The sequence below is a fragment of the Dichomitus squalens genome (assembly GCF_000275845.1).
Source record: "Dichomitus squalens LYAD-421 SS1 unplaced genomic scaffold DICSQscaffold_13, whole genome shotgun sequence".
In the NCBI taxonomy this organism is placed as follows: domain Eukaryota; kingdom Fungi; phylum Basidiomycota; class Agaricomycetes; order Polyporales; family Polyporaceae; genus Dichomitus; species Dichomitus squalens.
Genome location: NW_006766895.1, coordinates 82,282 through 88,144, shown reverse-complemented (window position 1 = coordinate 88,144; position 5,863 = coordinate 82,282).

Sequence of the window (5,863 nt, the reverse complement as noted above, 5' to 3'; positions counted from 1 at the left end):
TCTCGGACTGGTCCGATTCATGTCCAAGCCACACACACCTTCTCTTGTCGCAGACCGTTGCAACGTTTGCCAGTCGTCGTAGTTGGTAGCTGTAGGTAGTGTCCTACTAAGTATCCACGACTCCTAGCAGAGCGCTGGTCTCGGGAGGCGACCGCCGAGCCGTACCTGACAACTTGGCGCCTACTAGCATTTCTCTCCTCTATCTCTTGCTTCTCTCCACGCACCCTCCTACTTTGCCATCGCCGTTCTTCCCCCCGTCGGCCTCAAGAACAGAAACCAGCCTGCTCACTACCACCTCCCTTCACACAACATCCCCAATTTCGTCCACCATCATCCCTACCCCATCGCCCCACCACCCTTCGACCCCCGTCTCATCCTCGACCCTGCTGACCTGCATCCCAGCACTCATCCCTGCGGGCATGTACCCATCCCAGGTCGATATCCGCACTTTCTACTCTTACACCCGCAACGAGCACCGCAAGTGCACCACTCACGCTCAACTTAATACCCTCTAGGGCGTTCACAAGTATGACACAAAGCCCAATGCGGCCCTCCGCAAGCAGCTCGTCGCCGAGCTCGATATGACTCCTCGTGGTGTCCAGGTGCGTCCCTCCCCATCTCGTCCCCTTGGCGTCCCATCCGCCGATCAACAATTTGACGTGTCACACCCTCCATTCTTCAATGCGACAAGTGAGTCCGCCTGCCACATTCCCGTGGATCTCACTGATGACATGCTTCTCGTGTGTGTGTGTCGCAGCGTGAACGGATCGACGATGGAGATCGCGCTCAGCTCGATGCGCTGCTCGATCGTGTGCGACGTCTCCACCGGCTCGACCGCGTCTTCCATCGATCCTAGCAGTGGCGCTGGAATCCCGCAGGCTGCGCAGCGCCTCTCAGTCGACTCGGCGCGGCCTTCGTCAATCCTCTCCAGCGGCTCCTCGCTCCGGCCCCCATCCACCATCTCGGGCATCTCTGTCGACTCGACGCAGTGCTCCGCACGCTCGTCGAGTAGCTCGGTCGTCTCCGTCCGCTGGGATGACGCGGCAGTGGCGCCAGCATGACCGCAGGAAGGAGTGCGAAGAGAAGGAGGAGGGCAAGAAGACGAGCCGCGAGAGCAGGCGGTCGTCCGAGTCCCACCGGCACATGCCCATCTCTGAATTCTTCCCCGAGATGCAGGTCAGCGCGCAGAGGCAGTCGACAGGCTCGCCGTCCCCCCCGGGCTCGCTCGTGGACCATCCGATGGTGCGCATCGAGGAGGCGACAGCGGACGGGCACTCTCTGCCCACGGACAACGAGAAAGTCGACGACTGTTGGGCGGGCGAGAGCGCGTCCTGTTTCGGAGCAGACGTTGCTTGACGTCCAAGCTTGGTTTACGCAGCACGACGCCTTCATCTAGACGTAGTTGAGAGCACGTAGCAGATTAGCCATAATGAGCACTCACGTCACGCTGTACCAAATGGAGAACATTCGGGTTAAATCTTTATCAAATATTTGGGGCGGACTTCAAATATTTGGAGGAATCACAAGAGGACCCACAGCGCACGCAAGCGGAAAATGATCCTCCCTATGTAGCACTCACAGCAAATATTTAGCAAATATTTAGGGGTACCCTCCTCCCTATATATGTCCCAGATATTTGGTGTTTGCTGCCTCAAATATCTGGGAGGGGCATCCCTCCAAACCCTCCCAAATATTTGAAGGGGCCACTATACCATTTGGGCCAAATAATTCGTGTTTTACTATAACTATAAGGATCATAAAATTTATCTAGTGTGTACTGGTGATCAACCACACCAAGGACCTCGCGGACGTGGACAAGATAGTGGCGCGCATCAGGCAGCACGCCAGCCGCATCAACGACTCGGAAGTCGTGATGGCCGCTCGCGCGAAGAAAAGGCGTGGACCGCCTCCCTGCTATACGTGTGGCAAGCCCGGATACGCTCGCGACTGCCCGAACCACGACACCAAGGATACAAAGGATGGCAAGGACGCAAAAGATGCCAAGGGCAAGGGCAAGGGCAAGGATGACCGGAACAACGAGAACAAGCGCAAGCCCAAGAAGGACGGGCCGAAGGCGCTGGCTGCCGAAGAAGACAGCAGCGACAGCGACTCCGATGAGTACGCATACACAATGATCGGACATATCAACAGCGACTTGGGCGAGGACTCCGAGGAGCTTGCATTGGCGGCGCGGGTAGCTCGGGACAACTGGGTAAGCGACTCCACTACTACAGTGCACGTAGCACGCGCGCGCGCTGATTTTTTCAGGTACACGCCAACGCCCGGCGACAGCTTGAAGGGCGCAGGCATCACACCCATCCTCGGGCGTGGAGACGTCAGGATTGAATACGATTACAATGGGCGCAAGACCGTGGTCGAGCTGCGAAACGTGGTCCACGCCCCCAGCATTCCTCACAACCTTATCGCTCTCAGACGCGTTGAGGCGGGCGGACACTCAGTCACCTTGCAAGACGGCAAGGTTACTTTTCAAGAACTCGAAGGGATGAGCTTACACAGAAGGCACACGGGTCGACAATCTATACGTGATGCGTGCCAGCACCATGCACAACAAGACACCGGACCTCGCATGCGCGGCAGCAATTGTACGCCCCCGATGCAAGCAGACCTATGACGAGTGGCATCGCATCTTGGGCCACATCAATATGAAGGCTGTCGTCTCCATAAAGACCAAGGGACTGGTCGATGGTATGGACGTCGACACAAGTGTTTCCCCAGCAGAGCAATGCGAAGCCTGTGTACACGCGAAACAGATGGTCACACCGTACCCAAAGAAGTCAAACACAGTTGTGGCCCCGATAGGTGACCTAACAGTCATGGACATGTGGGGGAAGGCCCCTACGACGGGAATACGTGGTGAGAAGTTTTTCTCTACATTTACTGACATGTGCGCGCGTCGTACAGTAGTAGAATTTTCCAAGACAAAGACGGACGAACTCGAGCATTTCAAGGAATATCAAGCACGCGTCAAGAACTTACATGGTGTTACTCTCAAGACTGTCCGTTTCGATAACAGAGGAGAATACATTAGTAAGGAATTCACTGCGTATCTGAAGGCTGAAGGTATCTCGATAGATACCACCACACCTAAGTCCTCTGCACAAAACGGTGTCGCGGAGCGCGTCAATCGTACCATGATGGATCGTGCATTGGCGCTTCTCATTGCGGCAGGCCTACCCAAGTTTCTCTGGCCCGAAGCCGTGGCCCATGTCACGTACCTCAAGAACCGATCCCCGACTCGCGCACTCAAGGACAAGACTCCCGAGGAAGTCTGGACCGGCCGCAAGCCCGACATCTCGGACTTACAGGAGTGGGGCATCCATTGCTGGGTACTAACTGACAGGCAGAAACGGACCAAGCTGGACCCCAAGTCCCAGCCTATGTTCTACATGGGCCCGGCACCTGGCACAAAAGGTTGGCGGTACTACGATCCCAAGAGCCGCCGAATCGGCAAATCTTGCAATATTGTCTTCACGGTTCCCAAGAATCAACCACCCGCGGACAATGATGATGACGAGTACCTCGAGCTTTCTCTCCCTGCGCCGCTCGAGGGGGAGAATGGGACCACAGACAATCTGGCGCAAGGGGGAGACGCGACCGTCTCTCCCACGAACATATCAGACACACCACCTCCCGTTACAACTCGGAAGGCACCGCGAATGACAGTTGTTGTCACACCATCCGAACGCACCCTCCGCGGGAAGCCACGGATCGATCACAAGGCTGTCGAAGACGGTAAGGGCATAGTCATCAAGACCACGCCGAACGCGCCTCAACAAGCGGTTTCAGACGATGACAATGATGCCGTCGAACGCATTGTCGGCGATTACGAGTCGCATTTCCTGTGTCTGCTCACCCTTATAGGTACACCCACCGCGCGTGAGCCACGCAACTTCAAAGAAGCGCAAGTGTCACTGGATGCCAAACTCTGGCGCAATGCAATGGACACCGAGATCTCACAGCTCCTCAAGCTTGGCACTTGGATCCACGCGGATCTCCCACATGGTCGCAAACCCATCGGATGCACTTGAGTCTACAAGCGCAAGGAAGATCTCGAAGGCAATGTGAAGTACAAAGCGCGCCTCGTCGCATAAGGGTTCTCACAAGTATTCGGAATTGACGTATTCGATACTTTTTCTCCAGTTATCCGCACTGATTCTGTCCGCGTTTTAGCTGCTATAGGGACCACGCGCAACATGGAGATGTCGCAATTCGACGTTGTCGGCGCATATCTCAATGCCGAACTCGATAAAGAGATTTACATGCGACAACCCCCGGGATACGACGACAAAAGTGGCAAGGTTCTACGCCTGCAAAAGGCACTTTACGGCCTCAAGCAGGGCGGTCGCAAATGGAACGAACATTTCAACCGCATTATGACGCAAAACCTCGCCTTCAAACATTTGAACTCGGACCCCTGTGTCTACATCAAGAAGACCAGACGCGGTCTTGTTATCATCGGTGTTCACGTGGACGACATGATCGCGCTTGCGGATACCACATCACTGATGGACGATTTTGCTACAGAACTGGCCAAGCATGTTAAGATCACCAACATGGGTCCTCCAACCTTGTTTTTAGGCCTAGAGTTTTCACGAGATCGTACTGCACGCACACTGACCATTTGTCAATCACAGTACATCCTGCGTGTCCTCGAGCGTTTCGGTATGACGGACTTGAACCCTGTCAGCACACCACTCGACCCGAACGTCAAGCTTGTCAAGTGCGCTGAAAATGCTGATCTCACCGAAATGCGCAAGTGCCCGTATCAAGCTGTCATCGGATCCCTGATGTACGCCGCACTCGGAACACGACCGGACATCGCCTACGCCGTGCAGGCCCTCTCCCAGTACAACTTGCGCTATGGCCCGGAACACTGGACCGCTGCAAAACGTGTCTTACGATATCTCAAGGGCACGCACACGTACGGCATCACCTACTTGGGCGAAGGTCAGACGCGACTTCAAGCTTATTACCTCAACCTTCGACTCGAGGGATACACCGACGCCGACTGGGGATCCAACCTGGACGACCGATGCTCGATCTCGGGGTACATGTTTCTCGTCGGAAACGCTGTTGTTGCTTGGAGCTCTAAGAAACAGACCACGGTAGCGCTCTCTTCAACCGAGGCTGAATACATGGCTGTCTCGTACGCTGCGCGACACACCATCTGGATGTGGGCGCTCCTCTCTGAACTCTCTTTCGCGCCGACCGAGGCCACAAAGCTCAATGCGGACAACAAGTCCGCTATCGAATTGTCCAAAGACAATGTCCTCCATGCGCGTACCAAGCACATCGATATCCGTCACCGCTTCATCCGTGAATGCATCGCTGCCAAAACGATCCAACTCGAATACTGCCCCACCGACGTCAATTCCGCTGACCTCTTTACGAAGGCGCTCACACGAGATCATTTTCAGGCCCTTCGCACACAACTTGGTATCCTCCCGGTAGCGAGTTGAGGGGGAGTGTTGTAGTACGGACTGTTACAGCGAAGCGTGTCAGCACTCAAGGGGTCGTGTGCAGGTTATGCACAACGAGGACGCAGACTGATGACAAGCTTAGCACACTGGTTCAGTGGGGGTCTGGGGGTTCGAGGTCACTAGGGGTCTAGGGAGTGAGAACGCTTGATTGGTACAAGAGGTCAAACTGGGGTGCCCAGTGCAAGACCTGTCCTTATATACTAAAGTACACGGTCGCTGACTAATCGGAGAATAATAGCGAATGGGGACAAAGGAGTCACGTGGTGTTGTGACCACGTAGTACAATGGCGAAAAGAACAATAGCGATGAGAACAATGGGGATATGAAGCATGGTGTTGGAACCATGGTAGGTACGAGTGTCC